The 22,670-nt window shown below is 45.3% G+C and overlaps 1 long non-coding RNA gene across 1 annotated transcript in view; it reads right to left on the bottom strand.

The window, feature by feature from the left end:
• Positions 1-22,003, bottom strand: part of LOC146799640 (uncharacterized) — a 95,064-nt gene extending 73,061 nt beyond the window's left edge. The window contains exon 1 of the long non-coding RNA XR_014969300.1: positions 21,870-22,003. This is a non-coding gene — a long non-coding RNA (uncharacterized LOC146799640). The remainder of the gene's footprint in view (positions 1-21,869) is intronic.
• Positions 22,004-22,670: the final 667 nt, after the last annotated feature.

The following is a 22,670-nucleotide window of genomic DNA, read 5'->3' as shown; positions in this document are numbered from 1 at the left end:
TAATTATCACAGTGTCTATTTGGTGGCAGATTCACCGGGAGAAGTAGGCTATGGAGACGCTCTAAGGTTAATACAGGGTCTTATCACAGTGCCCTAATCTTCGGAACACTGTCCGACTACGTTGCAAGGATTCAGTGATGTTACTGTCTATACATTTTTAGAACCCTGTTCATGGAGGACGAATCTCTAGATTACGACTGGAATAAGAAAGGAAGGAACTAAGCCTTATGTCTGAACTATTGACGACTATTCCGAATATGATTATTGTCTGACTACCTGACAAGGAATCATTCAAGTGACTGTGTACATGTCTTCAGAATTCGTCAAGAGTCCAAATTCCGTATCTCGGATTTGAATAGGAAGGAGGACATGAACCTTCATCTTTTAACTACTGTATGCCTTTCCAAGAAGATTCGTCTTTGTGACTACAGAGCTGCTGACCTTTCCGACATCTATTCGCCTAACCATGAAGCCTTGAGAAAGTCACAGTGGTGACGAAACGCGCGTTGGCTGTGATCGGTTTCCTTCACGACAAGGACTGAACCACTATGCATATCACAAAAAAATCTTTTGTATGAATGTATTTGTGTAATATCCATATGCCAGTTCTTGGTTTCCCCTCTATCTTACTATAAATAAACCTATTAATGAACGATCAATGGATTTTGTTTTTTGTGGGTTCCTGAAATAGGGGGAATCTTTCGTCATTCTGGTGTTAGTTGGTGTAAAACAATGTAGCATATTTGAGTTAATGTGCAAATTTATGGGTGCCAGGCTTTTCCTTTTGTTATTTAAATCTCTATCTATGGTTGGAAGGGGAAGGGAATACCACAACATTTTTGGAGGATGAACGGATTTCTCCAGGCCAGGGATAAAAAATGTTTTCTCTGTGGAGAAAAATAAAATAAGATTCCAACTTCAAAGCATTCTCGTAGTGAGGAAATGTACTCTGTGCACCAACTGCATTTTAGGAATAGTAATGTCGAAAAATGTTACTTGACATCAGTACGCCTGAAAACATGCGACTTTTGCAGCTTTCCAAGTCCACTACTGGGTACGTTTGTAAATTCCTAAAAGTAGCAAACCTGCTCCTGTTCATGGGAGTATGTCGCTGGGTGCAGATTAATAACCCTTCTGGAACGCTTCAATCTGTTTTGCTTCACCCTTCACTAGAATGTCCTGCCTCTCCCCCACTATCTGTCCAATGCCTGGGCAGGAAGTGATGTATAGGGTCCTGATTATGGACCAGGGATGATTCTTTCCTCCAGGGTCCTAGTGTCCGCCTCATGACATGCCAGCCTCCAGCAGTGTGATGCTAGTTTGAACATTTTTGTTGCAGTCTAGTCCCATTTGGGTAGGTAACTTTCCCAGTTGAGCCCCTTCATACTCAAGCTCCTGGACCCTGAAGCACACGCTCCCGGACCATCTGTGAGTTGCCGTCTTGATGTACACTTTACATAAATGAATGTTATCATTCAGGCCCTGACTTGTCATCCGATTGAAAGAAGACTTGGCTTATTGTTGGCTTTGGTTCCATCTGATTACTTTGGAGTTATGATTTTGCTTTCCCTGTGTGTGTTTTGTCTACTAGCACATAGTGTGCTCGTGGCGGCAGCGTTGGCCGCCATCTTTCTTCACTCTATTCTTTGGGACCCGGAGTACCATAAACAGGCATTAAAGAGCACATGCAAAGGCGTGGAATAACACTCGATAATCGGTGGGCAGTGTAGTGCAGTACAGAACGTCCTTTGCTAGACGACTGCAGGGGAACGGTGGCTGTGAAAGTATCCGGGTAGTGCAATAGCTAGACAGCAAGGTAGCTGTGGGTTCAGCATCCATATGAAGACTGGTGTGTAACCTGCAGCTCACAGGTTCTAGCCAGACACAAGGAGAAGAGCCAGTTGTGATGAAGTGGTGAAACAATGGGTTCTTAAGTACATTTCAGGCCTATCTCAGGTTTTTACAGGGCTGGGCCAACATTTCTGCAGGGCCCTAGACACTCCACGCATAAGTATCATAGTTAAATAAGCATTGGCAAGTCCAACAGGTTTGGCACTAGCCCCCAGCCTTTTGGCGATTCTTGTCATGGTTTTTGCAAAGCTTTATTATTCGGGACGCTTCCAGGCCCTCATCAATCTAGTTAAAAACATTTGCTAAAGTCAAAAAGTTTGTTTTTGCCTCTGAAAAGCACATATTGCCACAGTACTCATTGGCACTGAAGGGAACTACTTTGTGTGTTGGTGTACTCCTTGGGAAAGGGAAGGAAGCCATAACACCCAGTGAAGTCAGCCAATTGCTGGAGTGGGCTGACACATTGCTCCTTGATGCATGCTGGAGTGTGTGGAAGAGAAATCTGAATGACAGCACCACACACTAATGGACGAAGTTTGTCAATAAACCCTCACCTAATGGAAAGTCACGGGCTCCGCTTGCTTCACCAACTTCAAGGTCAGCTGCATCAGCTACAAAGCAATCATATTGCGCAACCCTGCCTATCTGGATTACAAGCTCACCACCTCCAGTGGCCCTCTTCCCAGCTGCAGCCAGGACACCATCCGACTTGGGACGAAGAAATGAAAGAAAGAAAGAAAAAACTAGGCAACAAGCCTTCTCCGTTGATGCACCCACTATCTGAAACAATATCCCTGTACACAGCAGGACCGCCTAAATTCTGCTCCAGTTTAGGAAAGATCTGAAGACACGTCTCTTTAAGGACACATGAAAAGGCAGAATCCCCATCAGATCTCAGTGCCCCTGCCTAGGTTCACTCTCTGATGGTATTTCGGCCTTCAACCCTAAACAGCCTTTGAGCTAAGTTTGCGCTGTACAAAAACGACATGCTTGCTTACATACCCACAGTGCTGTAGTAGACCCCCTTCAGCAAGACACAGTGGGCCTGATTCACAGCGGACCTCCGCACTCGTTGAGAAAGCTACGCAGTCATAGGGGAGTTTCGCCCTCGTGGCGGAATCTCCGCATACATGGCAGAGGCCCGCTAGTCGGTGGGGAGTCTCCGTACTCGGGTGGAATCTTCACCATGAGAATTCTTAATCGGCCCGAGTGCGGAGACTCCCCCATGACTGCGAGGCCTCCGCCACGATTGCATAGACTCCTCCATGACTGCGTGGCCTCCGCCATGAGTATGGAGGCCCGCTGTGAATCAGGTCCCAAGTTCGGAAGCTCCTCAAAAAGGCTCCAGCTGTATTGGTGCCGTGGCTGCTCTCTTGCTCTGGACATTACTAATGTTAGCCAGTGGTTGAAACAATACGCTAGAGACAAGGCAGTCCAAAGAACTGCACATGATCTTCTGACATTAGCATCCTCTAAAATAGAGGCCCCACAGTGCTAAGTTCCCGTTTGCTCCTCCAGCAGCGAGGTCGTCTTCCGACAATGACTACACAGTAGTCTCTCCCAAGCAAGAGATGGATCTAATGAGTGGCAGTGCTGCGAGTCCTGTTGCATTTTCAGATGCCCTGGCACTGTATGTGCTGCCAAATTTTGATACAGGTGAATATGAAAACCTGCGACCTCGCATGGTCAGATGCAGACAGAGGTTGAGATCTTTGTCGCTGCTATGCACATGAAGGAGAAAAGGTCTCCTGATGCACCGATCAGGGTCTAGCACTCGTAACATCATCCTATTGCTGTCAGAGAATGATGCTGACACTTGCACAGCATTTAAAGACAGTTTTGCTGGGCTCCAGAAGTTAACAGCATGTGTTACATTGGCCCATGTTGCACTTTGAGGTCATTGCGAGTGCCCGTCCAGTTGCCCTATGGCCATACTAACACAAGTTGAGACTAGCTCTGAATCACTGAAACATGTCATCACCAAAGCTAGCGGAAGTCTGACAAAACATGAGAAATCAGACTTCAGGTTGGAAAGGAGAACATCGCTCTGGTGTGGGCATGTGCACACATATTTGTTCCCGCGTCGAGAAACCCTCACGGTTATACCTCACCACCGAGTGGGACAGAGGGGAGATGGTCATTGAGGTGCACCCCTCAAGCATGGTGTTAGATGTACCTTATTCACGGTTCATACACAACACAGCTTACTAGTTGTCACATTGTTTGTCTGCACACTACTGTGCATCCTGACTTGATGTGGCAGGACATGCATTGCTTGTCCATGGTGTGACATGTCAATATATGCAATGCGCAACGTGCATATTTTATGATTACAAGGACATGTTGTCATCTGACGACTAGCGCCACAACAATGTAATGTAAAGCGTCTTTGTTGATCACTCTGTCCTTGACTCCATTTTCAGGAAGTTAAGATGCTTCCTCGCATCAAGAGATGAGATGGGAGAATGCTTTGCTCCTGCCATGTGCATCAGAGTGTTAATAAATACTATACACTTACGACCCTGGTGATGTGTCTGCTACTCCTTGGTACCACAGAGGAAGTAACTGTTGGGCCTATCACTGCCGGCCAATATCTTTTAATTGTCATCAATGAATCTGCAAGATTTTCTGGAGTAACGGGAGCACTTTTCACACCAGCGTATGTACTGGTGCCTGCACTTAACATGTTCTCAACATTTCAGTCACAGCCTCAGTAGCCAGAGATGATGGTGTTGTGGGACATTATATGGCCCTACAGGCAAAGACCATGCCAGTCACTAAATGTTCATGAAAGCCAATACCCCAGTTAGACTTTCAGGCCCAACAGTCTCCTGAGAAACTAGCAAACCCCTTGTGGAGCTGGTCTTTGGAAGAAAAGAACTTACTTTCCATAAGAAATGGAACCAGAAACTCCATTGGTGTAAGAATGCAAACAACGACCACCAAATGGAAAAAAAGATGAAGGCAGATGCAGACTGAAAAGGTGAGATGAGTCCTCATTCCACTTTCCTGGTATGCAATGCTAGTGAAAAGGGACTCATATAAAGAGAATTCATATTTTTATCCACATCATGCCCAACATTATTGGTTCTATGCTGACCATATGGAAAGAAGGACACTCACTGACATGAACTGTGCAATTTTTAAGCCTGGGCGGAGTTTGCAGGGTTCCACTACGCGGAACTCCACGAAGTGCAAAAAAAACCTCTGCCGCGCTACAAGGAGCTCCGCAAGCGGCAGAGTGCATTAGATAAATGCTGTTAAAACATCGCGGACGGCACCATGCACAGTGTAAGCAGGCGCTACTTCCTTTCTGCCACTCTAGTAGATTTTTACTCCATACGGCAGCTTTCTCAACGCGAAAGGATAGTTTTTCAACACGAGCGGTCGCAAGCATACGCGACCACTCGCAATGAGAAATCTGACCACCCGTGTTGAGAAATCTCGCTGGGAGGTTGATTTTCCACGCTCGCAATCGCCAACTTGACATTGATGAACGCGAGCGAGGAAAAAAACTCTGCACCGCGGATCAGAGTTTTTCAGAACTCTGTGAGCTCTGGGTAACGCGGAGTGCGGAAAACTCCGCGAGTGGAGTTCACTGCCCAGACTTAGTCACTTTTCAGGATGCTGAATGGAGCACAGTGTCTGATGTGGAGGAAACCTAAATTCGGATGCGCCCCAAAATAACTTTACACTAAATATGCAAGTTTGTTGTCCTCTTCACAAGCTTCCCTGTCTAGCCTCACAGTTACATCCCCAAAAAGACATCAGTGATGGATTAAAACAGTTGCAAGTTGTATGAAACGTTGTGCATGATGCAATGTTTACACCTGTCGCGCATATATCACTTGAGAAGCAAGTGTCGCACTTCTTGGTGAGCGTATCTTCAGGTGTTGCGAAACAGAAGGGATAGGAAACCCTGTGTGGATGCAATGAGGGAGCAGACATTCCAAGGGGTATGAGGCCAGCACTGAACCGGCAAGCTGATTCATCAGCTGTGCTGTTTCTGACATTATTCGCCCGTGGACAAAGTTATGTTTGATGAAAGTCTTCTCTTGCCAGTGGTCACTGAAACAAAACAGATCCCAGGAAAGAAGTAAGGTTTACTTTCATATTTGTGCATTCCATTGTGGTGTTCCCACCAGAAGGACCTCTTCCTCCCACACAAATAACATAGGAAAGAGTGGCCGTGCAAGTGGAGTTCTACTGCCCCAGCTCACAAAGCGGTGTCACTGCCACAAATTGGATTGACTCTGTAGAAAGGGCTGCCCATCCTTGGATAACAGAAGATGTGGGGACCAACAGGAGCAAAAAACGGGAAACACCTTTACATCGCAGTCTCTACCAGGCATATACCTTTACCACGAACATAAAAGTAATGGTTAAAGTAATTTAAAAAAGGGGTGTTTGGGAGGGGTTCCCCCACAATAAAGAAAAGGTGGGGTTTGCGTCTCTATCTTATCTTACCTTACCTTACCTTACCTCACCCTCAACCTCGCCTCTACTTGCATGTTAAAGGTATATGCGTGGTAAATGCAGCCATTGTAAACACATGTGTTGTAAAGTGATACTTTCGCTAGTAACTGGTCATTTTCACTTCATAAGGACAGATGGATGTAGAGGGAAATGACAACTGGAAAGAGGGCATAGCCTTAAAGTGGCCTTCCTTGGGAGGCCTGGCCTTCATTTATGCCTCATTGTAGGCTGTACAACAAACAAATGATGGACGGAATGCTGACAATGCAGACATTCTCCCCCAGTCAAGAGATCTGGGTTAAATCCATCGTTCTTTTGCCCACTACACCACCCCAGTTTAGACATGGCCATATGCAAATCAGTCTTGACCCTGTGCCTCATGGGAACAGTCCAGCCCAAACTGCCATGCCATGTCTTCCCTGGACCGGAATCAAGCATCCTAGGACCAGTTTCTGGCTATCAGCCGTCATCAGCCAGGATAGCTTGACTCCAGTGGCGTAGTGAGCACGGGTCCCACGTCTGGGAATACCCATCCCACTTAGGGCGAAAAGCGTTACAACAAACAAATGATGGACGGAATGCTGACAATGCATACATTCTTCAAAAGAACGATGGATTTAACCCAGATCTCTTGACTGGGGGAGAATGTATGCATTGTCAGCATCCCGTCCATCATTTGTTTGTTGTAACGCTTTTCGCCCTAAGTGGGATGGGTATTCCCAGACGTGGGACCCGTGCTCACTACGCCACTGGAGTCAAGCTATCCTGGCTGATGACGGCTGATAGCCAGAAACCGGTCCTAGGATGCTTGATTCTGGTCCAGGGAAGACATGGCTTGGCAGTTTGGGCTGGACTGTTCCCATGAGGCACAGGGTCAAGACTGATTTGCATATGGCCATGTCTAAACTGGGGTGGTGTAGTGGGCAAAAGAACTATGGATTTAACCCAGATCTCTTGACTGGGGGAGAATGTCTGCATTGTCAGCATTCCGTCCATCTTTTGTTTGTTGTAACGCTTTTCGCCCTAAGTGGGATGGGTATTCCCAGACGTGGGACCCGTGCTCACTACGCCACTGGAGTCAAGCTATCCTGGCTGATGACGGCTGATAGCCAGAAACCGGTCCTAGGATGCTTGATTCCGGTCCAGGGAAGACATGGCTTGGCAGTTCGGGCTGGACTGTTCCCATGAGGCACAGGGTCAAGACTGATTTGCATATGGCCATGTCTAAACTGGGGTGGTGTAGTGGGCAAAAGAACGATGGATTTAACCCAGATCTCTTGACTGGGGGAGAATGTATGCATTGTCAGCATTCCGTCCATCATTTGTTTGTTGTAACGTATATCATTGTAGGCTGTAGCATCCACAGTGGTCTTCCAGACCATTGCATTGAGCATGACCCTCCTTACGCTCTTGCCTTAAGACCTTGGCGAGCAGGTGTCATGGCACAGAGTGGGTGAGGGAGGACAGGGTAGACGAGGGGGCATGGAGGGCAAAGGGCACAGATTGGGTGAGACAATTCAGAGAAGCCGAATGTGCAAAGCGAATGCAGGGACATAAATGATGAGAAAGTACCGGCTAGTAGTAGTTGATGTCAGTAAGGATGAAGGAGCAAATGAAAGTGGGGTCAAACACTTGTACTGTAGGTAGGCACAGAGTGGTCCAGATGTAAATTGCGTCCAGACCCAAACAACTATGTTCAAATACAGAGCGTGTGTGGTGACGTGTTGAGCAGGTCTCTGGAGCCACTGATTATTGTTATTTATTTATCTGCAGTTTTTTATATAGTGCGAACCTGACCCAAAGGTATTGGAGTGCTTTACATGAGCACTAGTTACATTACACAAGGACACATTCATTTTTCCGGGTTTTACCGCCTGGTGGCGTCCGGCTCTTTGCCACTGATGGAACTTTTCTGTAACTGTTCATCCGGCCCTATAGACTAGCTGCGTTTTTCATCTGCTACAGTGAAAAGGAACTGAAAACACTACATTATCAGACCTAGTCCAGGGTTTCTGTGGTCATGTACTGCTCGCGAATCCTTCCTATTCTTCCACATCTGTTCTGTGGGCCGTGGCAGATGTGCATGATGTTAATCAGCGGCTAATGCCTAGTTAACCACAGTCACTGACCAGGAGCAGATTAGTTTCTCTTTATGAATTTCCTGCAGATCTCCACCCAACATTCTGTGCCCTCTCTGGGTATTTCTGCTGCCTCTCCAGTCCAGGGATATCTGTTGACATTCCCCACAACTGTAGAAATGTTCTCTGTATAAGGTATCTGTATAAGGTTCTCTGTATAAGGTATCTGTGTAAGGTTCTCTGTATCTTTCCTGCCTCCCCAGACCCGAGATATCAGTTGACACCCCCCACAACTGCAGAAATGTTCTCTGTATAAGGTATCTGTCTAAGGTTCTCTGTATAAGGTTCTCTGTATAAGGTATCTGTATAAGGTTCTCTATATAAGGTTCTCTGTATAAGGTTCTCTGTAGAAGGTATCTGTATAAGGTTCTCTGTATAAGGTATCTGTGTAAGGTTCTCTGTATCTTTCCTGCCTCCCCAGACCCGAGATATCAGTTGACACCCCCCACAACTACAGAAATGTTCTCTGTATAACGTATCTGTCTAAGGTTCTCTGTATAAGGTTCTCTGTATAAGGTATCTGTATACGGTTCTCTGTATAAGGTTCTCTGTATAAGGTATCTGTATAAGGTTCGCTGTATAAGGTTCTCTGTATAAGGTATCTTTATAAGGTTCTCTGTATAAGGTTCTCTGTATAAGGCATCTGTATAAGGTTCTCTGTATAAGGTATCTGTATAAGGTTCTCTGTGTAAGGTTCTCTGTATAAGGTTCTCTGTATAAGGTATCTGTATAAGGTTCTCTGTATAAGGTATCTTTATAAGGTTCTCTGTATAAGGTTCTCTGTATACGGTTCTCTGTATACGGTTCTCTGTATAAGGTATCTGTATAAGGTTCTCTGTATAAGGTTCTCTGTATAACGTTCTCTGTATAAGGTTTTTTGTGTAAGGTATATGTGTAAGGTTCTCTGTATAAGGTTCTCTGTGTAAGGTATCTGTGTAAGGTTCTCTGTATCTTTCCTGCCTCCCCAGACCCGAGATATCAGTTGACACCCCCCACAACTGCAGAAATGTTCTCTGTATGAGGTATCTGTCTAAGGTTCTCTGTATAAGGTTCTCTGTATAAGGTATCTGTATAAGGTTCTCTATATAAGGTTCTCTGTATAAGGTTCTCTGTATAAGGTTCTCTGTATAAGGTATCCTCTGTATAAGGTATCTGTGTAAGGTTCTCTGTATCTTTCTTGCCTCCCCAGACCCGAGATATCAGTTGACACCCCCCACAACTACAGAAATGTTCCCTGTATAACGTATCTGTCTAAGGTTCTCTGTATAAGGTTCTCTGTATAAGGTATCTGTATACGGTTCTCTGTATAAGGTTCTCTGTATAAGGTATCTGTATAAGGTTCTCTGTATAAGGTTCTCTGTATAAGGTATCTTTATAAGGTTCTCTGTATAAGGTTCTCTGTATAAGGTTCTCTGTATAAGGCATCTGTATAAGGTTCTCTGTATAAGGTATCTGTATAAGGTTCTCTGTGTAAGGTTCTCTGTATAAGGTTCTCTGTATAAGGTATCTGTATAAGGTTCTCTGTATAAGGTATCTTTATAAGGTTCTCTGTATAAGGTTCTCTGTATAAGGTTCTCTGTATAAGGTATCTGTATAAGGTTCTCTGTATAAGGTTCTCTATATAAGGTTCTCTGTATAAGGTTCTCTGTATAAGGTTCTCTGTATAAGGTTCTCTGTGTAAGGTATCTGTGTAAGGTTCTCTGTATCTTTCCTGCCTCCCCAGACCCGAGATATCAGTTGACACCCCCCACAACTGCAGAAATGTTCTCTATGAGGGACTAGAGATGAGCCCGGCTGAACGTGTGCAGAGCTTGATGCGCGAGTTGAAGACCATAGCCAGCGGGTTCTGTTATGTTCTATTATTAAATGCTCTACAACCAAAGATGTTTGCTATGGTAGAAAAATGGAGAAAAGAACAAAATGGACCTGGAGTAGGTAACTTCTCATGCAACGTTGACCTGCCAAGCGAGAGAAAGAAGGCGAGCAGCCCGAACTGAAGAAGATGTGAGACTGGTTGTTGAAGCCACCTTACAAAATCACCAAAATTCAAGAAATCATGTTTTATGTTTTATTTTATTGAGGGTATTTTAAAGTATGACCTCAGCCGCATGAGACAGTGGACCGCACCGCTTTACACGGTAACAAGATTTGTAGCCAACGTGTGAGGCTAGAGAGAGATGGAGGTACCTTTACAATGAGAACTAGGGGCAATAACTATGTACAAGCACAGACAGGACCAGAAACATCACCTCTCTGTGGGGTAGGGAAGGCCAGGCATGGATTACAATCCATGTCAGCAAGAGGATTTGGACAAGGTGGGTTTTGAGATCTGCCATGAATTGTGCAAATGACAGAACAAACGATTCTTAGTCCATATTAAGAAGAAATCTGTTGGGCATTCTTTGTGAGTTTTTTTTATTTTCCATCTGGTAAACAGGTGGCTTCTAGTAGCGCTTCTGCCAGTAGACATAGTGATCACATGTATTTAGGTGGAACACTTTATAGATCGCACATAAGACAACATGGACTCTGGCAGGAGGAGAGACCTGATGCAGACCTTTCAAAGTAGGGGAGATGTGCTTGGACGGCCTTTGACTCGTGATTAGTTCAGTCGCTGCACAAAGGTTTTCTTCGATTGACGCCAATGCGAGAGGTGTGGCGCAGAGGCAAGAGCGGCTGACTCCGTAGCGCGGGGCTCATGGTCCAATCCGCTGCAGCAGCTCAGCATCATGTGACTCTGAACAATAGCTCACTTAATCTCCCTGACGGCACTCAGCGCCTGGATACCCTTAGAGGTGATAAGTCGCGATTTTCAAATCTGGAATTATTTATTATTATGCCATTCAGGCCTCTGGGAGACCCGCGAGCAGTGCGTTGCCTCCATCGAAGGGTGATGAGTGCCTGGACTGCGGATCAGAAGCTCATAGGGAGCGAGGGTTTTATAGTGTGCAGTAACGCAAGCTGGGCAGAGGCAGACAGGGGTCAATGAGAAAGTCCAGGGATTCAGCAGAGGATGTAAGGAGGGAGAAGAAGGCGTTCAAGCCACTCGTGGTGGATACGGACGGATGGCGGGCATATCCCGGCATGTAGGTTTGAATGCTGTCCAGGAATGAACTGAGTTTAAGGATGCCGTTGACCACTGACATCTTGAGGTATAGTCTGGGCCATCAGAAGGGGGTGGTTGGCCGAGGATGCATTGATCCTCAAGTTCTTCGTCGTCCAATCACTGGCTCAGCTGCTACACCAGCTCTTTGAAGAGAAAACCCGGTGAACATAAGAGTTGCGTGTTCTTTTCCATGAGTTTTATTGGCTGGTGGGTGAAGGATGCAGGCCCCAGCAGGAACCTGCTTCAATGTCTATATGTTTTACTTCCAGTGCTGAGTCCTGGCTGGACCCATCTGACTTAAAGCCTTGCCAATTGCGTACCCACCCCTCAGGCTGTAACTATATGTCTATACACATCACAGCAGTAGCCCGCAGAACGACTGCAACTTTTTTACGTCATCTAATGTGTGATTTAGAAGAAGGGTCTTTCAATGGCTCGGGTCCAGCAGTGACGCTTAGAGCCTAACCACAGCCCTGACTGACTGTCTCTATACACCTCTACGCATGCGCTTACCTCAGATATGAGGACTGCAGCTGCCTTGCAAAATAACAGGCCCAGGGTGTTTTGCTAGTTTCTGGGCTGACTTTTCAGGTCTGTACATTTGGAAGCAACAGTGACATTGAAACAGGCCTAATGCATGGACGTCAATTCACCAAAATGCCAGGGCTAGCGGAAGTGACATCGCACGCCATATGACCTTTACTTTAACTCACACACGCATGCTTACACATACTAACACATTCACACACTCTCGCACACATAAACACACACTCACCGGCAAGCATGCATACAATATACATTTAACAGCAATTTTTACTTAACTTTGCTTCCGGATAGGGTCATATTCCAGCTAATGTACTCCATTTTTTATTACACTAATAGTGAATATTATCAATCACTATTTGTATAGTAAATAAAAATTGACAGAAAAACAGGGACGAGAAGAGGTTCAACCAGCGTCCATTAGGAGGAGCTGCCCCTGTGTTCCTGGCACCGATTGTGCCACCTCTGAGTCCAGGGGTCGCAAAAGCAGTGCCAGGGGAAGTCAGGGGTCGAGGCTGCAACCCCTGGCAACCCTTAAATGACGTCCATGCCCTAATGTCTTGAAGCCTAAAGTTCCTGCCTCTTGTGAAGCCTCCTGGTCTTCCTGTAGGCCTGGCCAGCGTCTCCACCTCCTGTCACCGCAAACATTAATTTCCCAGTGCTTTGTTTTTTCATTGTTGACACTCACAGCCCTGAGGCGTCAAGGAACAAACATGTGCTAGTAAATTATTCTTTCATTTGTATTTGTGTTTAAATTAGCCGTCTCCCTGCCCTGCTGTACATACTCCATTAATTATTCTGTCAGTCCTACCCTGGTGTGTGTGCACAAGGAGCATAATGGGTTCTCTCTACTGCTCTCACATGCCAAGAGTTGAGAAAAGTAGAGTGAGACTTAGAGACAAAAACTGGAAACTTTCATTTACTCCAAAGACCTGGAGCGAAAGTTTCGTTTTGATTTTTTGTTTAAAAAAGAATTTAATTAAGACCTATTTTTGCCACTTTTGTAACCTGTCGGCCATATAATCGAAAAAATATGAATTAGTCATTTTGCAACAAATAGCTGTGATTCTAACATGATGTAGCTGGTACTGCTCTCTCCTCATCTCATCATGTTGTCAAACAATTCCTAAACTGTGTAAATAATGTTGTTTTGAGAAACAGCAGCTCTCTGCCAGCCACCAGCAGTTATTTCTTTTTTAATTTCAACGTGATTTATTTATTTTCATACAAGAACACATTAGCAATTCTGTTACAGGGTTAGCATAGGTTGTACCAATCGCAGTTTATACAACAGTGTCCTGAGACATTATGGCACGATTGTTTAGCTAACCCCACAGTCATTTCAACCCAAAGACCCAGCTTTATTTAGAACTGAAAAACGGTATTCTGCCCATGAAATTGGCAGAGAGCATCATTACTTCTGCCTCCCTGACAGAGTGCCGTACGTCACACCTACAGATGACCGCCAGCCCAGTGGTCATCTCTGTACACTGAAAGCAACCGCTGACCCCACAATTCATTGCAATGTATAAAACGTCTGATGATCAGTCACCATTGGTATTGACAACCTTTCACCAAACTTTTCAAAAGATTTGTTTTTTTCAGAAAAAACTTCCAAAGTGGCAGTCTGTTTCTGAAAAACAAAAAACTAAGAACGCCCACATTTGTTTATTACTGTCCATCAGTGAAAGAAATCACACTACACCATCCGCCCTTTTTCGGGCAGTCAGAGTACGCTTTCTGTTGACCGACCCAATCAGGGCCCGATAAATGAGGTAGCCTGACCAATGCTTAATATGTAAATAAGTGAGTACCAGAGCCTTATTCAGGAGGCCATTGTAGCATGCACCACCAATTGCCGCTGACATTGCTGCTAATGACAGTACCAACACAACTACTTACGATCACCTTCCTACAAGTGTGACAATTCAGAATATTCAAGGGACCCTAAGCTATAGAAATAGCTTGGACCCAGAATTAGTCATTTCTAATGTATATTGTATAAATAAAAAACTATTGTTGTGCTCATCTATAAATTAGACAAACAGCGCCACCAAGTGTCAGACTGTCATAAGTGTCGGTATTGACAAATAAGAGCTGGTGCCGAGCACTGGAAACCACATGCTCAAATTAAGCACTGGGCCAGATGGACGGTTTGGCAGACAGGGTACTCTGTTGTGTTTGTATTGCAGGGGAGCGATGGGCTACATCTTTTTTGGTGAAGTATTGGTGTTTCTACAACCATGAGATTTTGGATTGGGAGGGATTACACACCACACCCCTTGGTGAGCCTCACAGACTTAGGCCCCGCTTTGGACTCTCATTGTTATCCGAGCTTGTCTAGGTGTGAGGTTGGCTTTCAAGGTTCCTTGCCTGTTCGAAGAAGAACAGTGTTTTATCTACTGTATCCCCGGTTACTAACCTGGATAGTCTCTCCTTGCCTGTCTACATCTGACAGCAACAAGCTCTGTACTCCATATGGCGAGAGCAAAAAAGCAGGCTGTGGGCGACTGGAAGGGTGCGGGGAGACATGATACCTCATAGGATTTAAGACATCTGACTGTAGGTGCACTGTGGGAGTGCTGCGCTTAACAGAACATAAACACTCAAGCACAAATAATCCTGCACTTCCCCTCCACATATAAGCATATGGCCATGCCCCTTCCCTGGCCCACAGTGCCCCACTCACCTAGTGCCACAAGTTCAGGGCTGGACTGGGAACCAAAACCGGCCCTGGCAAAGTGTTCGGCCGCCTCCCCCCCCCGTCCCCATGGAGGTTGGGGGTGCCGCCGAGCTCTTTGCCATGGCTGGTTTTCGGCCGATTTTGTTACAGGACTGATTTTGCAGCTATGTTGCAAAAACGGCCCTCAGGGGCCCAAAACTGGCCCCCACCCGTGCGGCGTACCGGGGGATTGCCCGGTGCCTGCTACGGCCAGTCCGCCCTGCACACGTTCTTGTTGATGGGCATCGTCATTGCCTGGCATTCCGTAGACCTATATCCTCTGAGATGCAGGAGGGGTGGGGGGTAGAGTTACAAAAGCACAGAGAGGACAGAAATGCAACTCAACAGGCATAGAGCATCAATCAACCGGGATTTATAAAGCGCGGCTAACCACCCAATAGTGCACCCAGGCGCATGCCGGTCACGGAGACTTATTCGTACAGTCAGGTCTTGAGAGCCATCCGTGACAGGGAAGCCTGTACATTGCCATGTAAACAGGATACCCAGACTGGGTGTGATCAGAGGGTGCCAGGACTGAAGTGAAGATTAGTAGCCAGGGAAGGTGCCAGGAGGAAAGCTCTAGTTCTTCTGCTCTGAGTGGAAGGCAGAGCAGGTAATAGCAAAGGTCCAACTGTTAGTAAAGCAATTTAAAAAGCATCGCCTACTTCTAAGCTGGAATTCATATTTTGAAAACAATTAAATCTACAGAAGTGGTGACTTCTTGACGCATGATTTTAAAATGGTTTGCTTATTCTGGACTTAAAAGTATAAAACGAGCTAAAGTGGATCACTGATTGGGCATGAGAGGTTCTACCCTAAGGAATGTGTGGGTTCCCAAAGTGCTGCTGCCTCATAATGTAATAAATACATTTGTTGGGTGAACAAAATAATGAGGCTAAAAGAATCCATATTTTGTAGAACTGCCATCTCTTTCTAGTTTTCTTTGGTGCCGCTTTTTTTTCAATCTCTGTGGTCCAGCGTGCTCTAGTAGGACTTACATCTAGAGATAGCCGAAATGTTTCACTAGAAAGGGAAATCACTTTTTTTAAATTCACTCTCAGAGACAAATTGAGTTTTAAATGCTCCTAATAACTGATCTAGATGAACTAAAGAAAAACTGGCGTAGTTTGTTCTACTAAACAGCCTGGGGCTTACTTACAAGCCCCTTGTGCCGCCGCTACGTCACTTTTTCCCATATTAAAAGTGACGCACCGGTGGCGTAAGGGGCTTGTAAATAAGCCCCTCTGTGTTTACACTGCCACATTGTGGGCGTCTCAAAGTAATTCAGATTGCCTGACCACCAGAATGGTGCTAAACCAGGGACCTATTCTGATTGACTAACAACCCTTTCAGCCAATCAGAATAAGGCTATCTGTTGGACCCATTCTGCTTGGGTCTTTGAATCTAATGATTCTACTAACTGCATAAAAAAAATTGTAAGACAAAATGGATTGATTAAAACAGAATTCACACTGGGGTTCGCTTCAGCGCGCTAAAAACAACATGTCACCCAGCCCTAGTCACACCTCGGCTGACATAAACTGTCCACCTGCCCTTACTTTCAGAAGATAGTTTAGCTTTATGACTTTTGTACAAACGTTTAGAGATCGATGCACAGGGGGGTAGCTTCTGGGGGTGTTTGGGGTGCTACACCCTACTAATAAATGTATTCTACAGTAAATAGTTGGGTACCGGTGCTTTAAGTGGGGAGAGTGAGGTGTTTGTCGGATTTTACATACACATGCAGACAAAAACACACACACAATCACTCGTCTTGATTTTAAAGGTCTTAAGAAATGGTTATTCTACAAATTATTGGGTTATAAGCAGGGGCGGCTCCCCCGCTAAGGCAGAGGAGTGTTGGCTCACCGCTGTGTGAAAAAGGAAAGATAAAATGATAATAACATATTTATTATCATTTTATATTTCCGTTGTTGCTCAGCTGGTTTTGGGCGGTGCTGGGCTGTGTCAGAGGAGCAGGGGGAGGAGTGGTGGCACTCTGTAAGTGCGCATGACGGTTTGGCCGGCCGTCATGCGCACTTTGCATGTTTTCCACCGGGGGCAGTGTTGCACAGCCTGGGTGGAGAACATGCATAGGCTCCCAGTCCCTCGCTGAGCGCCGAACAACTGTGCTCAGACCAATTACAACGCTGCTATCAGCAGCATCGTGATTGGCTAGTGGAGTCTGGAAGCCTGGGTACTTCCTGCACCTGGAGTCCTGGAAGTGGGCGAAGAGGACCGAGAGGCAGTGGCTGACAGACAGGTAAGTGATTTTTAGGTCTCGCCTTGCTATCGCGTAAGCGATCGCAAAGCGAGACTTTTGTAAGGGGCTCCCAAAAGTGCTCCGAAAAGCGGATTGCATGGCGAGCACGCGCACAATCACGCGCATCATGCCGCCATGCAATCCGTGTGGCATCGCACTTCAAAGGGTCCGCTCCCCCGTCTGGAATGCGCTCCCCCGCCCCCGCCAAGCGCGCGCGCCACGCTCCGCCGGGCTTGTCTTGTTTCATCAGTCCTGGAGTATTTACAGTGCCTGTAAAGTACAAACTGACTCGTGGCAGTTATCTTTGTGTGAAAAACTTCGGATAATCCTTCTAGGGCGGAGAGCTGCGTCTATCTCGGATTGCATGTTTCACGCATTTGTAATTTGAACTAGTAACACTCATTGCTTGGGAACAGGTGGAGGAGAAGGCAGCAGTATACCAGAGGTTTTCCAAAGCATGCATAAAGATAGCTTGTTTTACAAAGTAAAGCACGGATATCACAAAATACATATAATCAGCATGGGAAGTACAATTGACCCCCATCTGTTACTTCATCCCCTCACCCCTATTTCAAGGCCCCCACCCATGCCTGTCCCTATTTTATCCCCCTTCATCCGACCTCATCTACGTTTCTTCTTCCCCCATCCGCTTGTTCCCATTTGTTGTTTAGTCTTGCCTCTCTCCCCCCTCACACACACACATCCAGCATCTAACAGGCAGCAGCCGTCTGGGAATAGCAGTGATCCTTCGCAGCGTAATGTAGATATGCAATATCGCATACGTTTTGAAGCACATTAACCAGTGTATTCTAATTTGGCTACCACATTGTTAGTGAAAGAAGTGTTTTCTGTGTATCAACCCTCTTTTTCACTTTGGTATCATTAAATTGACATTTATCTAGCTGCTGGGATGTCCTAGCCACCAGACACCCAAAGGAAAAGGCAGCCTCTTTATCGCCCACTGAACACAACATTTATGGATACTGTGCCTAGAAGTGCCAGCTACTTGTGGCGCTGTTATTACTGAAAGCCTCACACAATGGAGGTTCTACATAAACAGCAGTTGTATTTATATAGAGAGAATACTATCTCTGTTTCACATGAAGTGTGTTGTTTAACAAGAAGCACATTTGTCTATTTGCATTAACTCTTCGATTTCAGTGCCTTTCAAAACGTACCATTTGGACAGTGGCTGCTTCACTTTGTTGTGTGGGGCAAGGGGGTGTGATGGGAGCAGTGAAATGGTCCTGGTAAAAAGGTTTAATTTTTAACCCGTCCAAGTCCTTTGCAATATTCTAGTAGTGTACATTGTATCTCCAAATGATGTAAGAAAAATCATGCCTAGCAGTACAAAATATATATTTCTGAGCAATTTACTTAAGTAATATGAGTAGGGGAAGAGAAGGGTGAGACCAACTAAAAGGGAAATAAAAGGTGAGGAAGAAAGCTGCAAATTGATGGTGCTTTCATTTTAGCTTTAATTCGTTTTCTTACTTCATATGGGGGAAGCGAGAGATGACCCACCTAGTTGCATTCTTCCGAATTTATATATACACATACCAAGATAACTGTTTCCCTTGTCTCTTTTCTTTTGCTTTCTGTTCAAAATACATAAAGACCCTACTGGGAAATCCCAAGATTTTGGTTTAGACACATCACCCACTAAATAGTGGCATGCTTCATCGGCGCCTATCCACACCCTGATACAGTAATACCATCAGGGCGGACTCAACCATGAATGGTAGTTCTTATATAAATATCTATGTGGACAAAGCAGAGATCGAGTTGAAGAAGAGAAAGAGTTTAAAATAACCTCAAGGTATACCCTTTCAGAACTACCTTTATTAGTAGGGTACCGTGGGTTAATTAAAAAAACAGTACAGGGTTTTGATTGAGCATTAATCTCTCAATCGCCCTATATTTATTGCCGACATGTTTCGGCCCTCACAAAGATCCAAATTGGGTGTGGGGCCTTCCTCAGGGCTAAGTATATATGTCCCTGCCTGTTTTATCATGCTTTCCATGCAATTTTAACGAGGCACATGGCTTTCACCTGACCAGCAAGGGTCCTTCTGTATTTCTTGTGTATGTACAAAATTTGATTTGTTCATAAAAAGCCAGGCAGAAGGGCAGTGTCCAACATAAATCTCATGTGGGGCCTCGTGTATATAGCTACTGTGACCCAGAATCCACCAATGATTTTGCAGTTCTTTATCTAGTGGACAATGGCATCACCCAGGGGCGTAACAAAGGCCCCGCGGTGCGGAGGGTGCCCCAGGCTTACCCATATTAGGGCCCCCCCTCAGCCCCTACTGAAGTGAGTTTGAGGGGCTCCTTCAACATATCTTGCAGGGGTGGCCCCTCACGTTTTGTTACGCCACTGGCATCTCCCTGTTTCCTTATAAACTTTGATGCTTCATCGGGGGTAGTAAGCACTGTATAAATGCAATTACAATAGAATAAAACATCTCTATATTATAATTTACTGAATTACCACCATAATCTGTACCAAATTCTCAATGTGAAGTATACTTTAAACACGTGTGATAATCACCAAAATAAATGCATGCATGAGAAACATAAAAATTATTGTGACTTTTCACACTTATCTCTCTTACCCTATCTTGTCCTATTTCAGGGGTCATACATGTCTGGCAGCGGGGGCCATCCTATTGTCACACACTCAAGAGAAAAAGAAAGAACATATATCTGTATTTTATTGTAATGGTTATGGCTCGATTCTTGGATGGTTAAACCTCCTATTTCTGAAGTGACTGCTATATTTTTGATATTCAGGGCAGTGATACCCTCTCCTAATCAGTTGGCGATAAAAGTGCTTTTGATTGTCAAGCTAACTGTTAAGTTCTCTAAGCGGGTAAGCACCCTTATCCCTACATAATCATTCTGGCAAGTGTCTCGCAATAGATATCAGCCCGGTCTCTCGAAGTTCGATGCAATTCTGTAGAATATGCTTTACTAACATGGTGTAATGAAAATCATTGTGGTCTAATACCAAGACACCCATAATTAACCTCTTCAGTGCCCATGACGAGATAGTCTCGTCATGGAGAACGGTCGCGCTGTGCCCATGACGAGACTATCTCGTCATGAACCCCACCCACTAATACAACGCCCGGCACAGGAAGGGGAAAGGCCGTGGCACAGAAGGGGTTAAAGCTCCCGCCAAGGGTGCCTGTTGTGGTCTTTCTCTGTGAGTGTATCTCATACTTAGTAAACCATCGCGTATCTGTTTAAGCAATGGTTTTAGCATTCATCTTTTCCCAATCAGCCTGTAAGCTCTTAGGCAGTTGTAGTGCATAGGAGTTACGGCTCTATATAGTTGCAGCTCCCATCTGGGGGCCCGACTCCTGTTTGTCCAAGTGTATCCGGACCTTAATTACAAATAGCTTTGTGTGAGTTCTTTTAAATCGTTTTCTACCAACCTTACTTCCTCCCAAAATGAACCTGGGTTTATAGCATTGGGTAGACGTGGTGGAATTTTTCTTGGATGATTTTTGCAGTTGTCCGACTATGGGAGGCGGCAGGAGTGGCTCCCAGCACCGATGCAATCACATCACAGTTTTTCACCTACCCTAAACCTTTCTTGCTCCTGTATATTTTAGTTTGAAAACATCCTCTATTATTTTACATTGTTTTCAAAGTCTGCTGGCATGGAGGCGCCCAGGGGGTTGCAGTGTTACTGGCTGATTACTGCACTACTGGATGAGATTAGGATTTAGCATTTATTCTGACCAAGGCCACTACATATGTTTGTAAAGGGAACTCGGAAAATCAGAAGCATGTCTATGCTTTCCTGTCGCTGCCCTCTTTTTTGATACTAGAGACACTCCATATTAGATAGATAGATAATGAACTTTATTCGATATGTAAAAACAATATCATAAAAGTGCATACAGATAAAAAATTTGTTAAAAGAATAAAATTTCAGTTATTTTACAGCACTCCATATTGATTTTCGAATCATTTAACTATTTCGTTAGGCAAAGAGATAAATAGCAGAACAGTTGCGCTATTTATTAGACTACCATGGAAACCTCCGCACGTACATGCAGTTTATCAGGCTGTTGACAAATAGTGGAGATCCTTCACTAATTTTTCAGGATGCCAGGGTAATAAAACATTTTTTTTTTATTTTATCCGATGGAGGAGAGGTATCCAGGTGGGACATAATGAGTTTCCAAACTGAAAACAAGCATTGGAAAAGCCAATTGGTCGTGCCTATGTGAGATCTATTAGCTTTGCCAATGTCTTTTTAGCCATGTTGTAAAGCAACATGGCTATGTTATAACAAGAAAACAAGCATTGGCATAGCCAATAGGTCTCGCTTTTGGGACCTTATAAGTGTTTAGCCATGCAACAGTTGCATAACTAAATACTTATAAGGTCCCAAAAGCGAGACCTATTGGCTATGCCAATGCTTGTTTGTTTTACCCCCGATGCTCCCTGCGACCGGCTTTCCCACCACCGTTAAAGTGCAGCCGCCACTGGTTATAAGTACCCCGCCCTCACACTCCTCTCCCTTCCTACTGCTCCATGAGTCCTTCCGCCCTGTTTCTGGTATAATGTATTTTAACCAGCGTGATTTTTGGGGAAACTGAAGGTCATCACCACCCACCCTCCCCCATCTTTCTGATCAAGCCACGCCCCTGTTGATGCAGTGTTCGGATCACTTCCGCATTCAATGTTTACCGCAATGCAAACACAAGAACTAAGTTTACCGTGCGCTAACTGTTTGGATTCATTATATACCTGCTTGTGTTCGTACATCTTTTCGAGGAGAGCGAGGCCAGAGTGGATGGGCAGCTGCATGGCATTTTTAAAGTGTCATAAACCCGAGGGAGTCGAGCAGCCGCACATGGGAATTGGGAAGAAGCGTCGGCGCCCTCACCCCTCCAGCTGACGTCAGATCGAACCCCAGTCACGCGAAGCTCGGAGGGGACGCGGGGCCCGGAAGGAGCGGCGCAGAGCCAGTGCCGGGGTCAAAGTTCACAGGGAGGGCTTGGAGCAGGGCGGTGCCTGGCACGCTTATCTGGGGCCTGAGTGTTTCAGCCTGGGATACCAGCAGCAGAGAGCTCGGGGCTCGTGCAGGCATTCCAGGCTTAGGGTGTCTGGGAAGGCTTAGCAGTGAAAATGTAAAGAACATGGTATGGACAGAGGGGGAAGCAAGCAGCCAGCTGTGGGATGCTCCACTGAGTAGGAGTGATAAAGATCGCGAACTCACTTAGATAACTACATTAACTTTTTTTTTGCAATTTTCGCCTCCCCGATTTTGCAGATTTCATAATTATTAAGAAGGTCTAAATTTATGTGGTGAGAGGAGGCGGCTGTCCAGCCCTCCACTGTCCCTTTGCATGACTATAAGTTTTACAACATGTGTTTTATAAACACACTGCACACTTTTTTCCCCAGTTTTTATATAGCGCGAACTCGACCAGAAGGTATTGGAGCGCTTTACATGAGCACCAGTTACATTACATAAGGGAAAATACATTTTTTGTAAGGCACGGGGAGATAAAGAGATTTGCCCAGAATCACAGCGTTTGAGCCGAA

The sequence above is a fragment of the Triturus cristatus genome, chromosome 9 (assembly GCF_964204655.1).
Source record: "Triturus cristatus chromosome 9, aTriCri1.1, whole genome shotgun sequence".
In the NCBI taxonomy this organism is placed as follows: Eukaryota; Metazoa; Chordata; class Amphibia; order Caudata; family Salamandridae; genus Triturus; species Triturus cristatus.
Note: the sequence above shows the minus strand (reverse complement) of the source record. Positions and strands in the feature narration are given on the sequence as shown.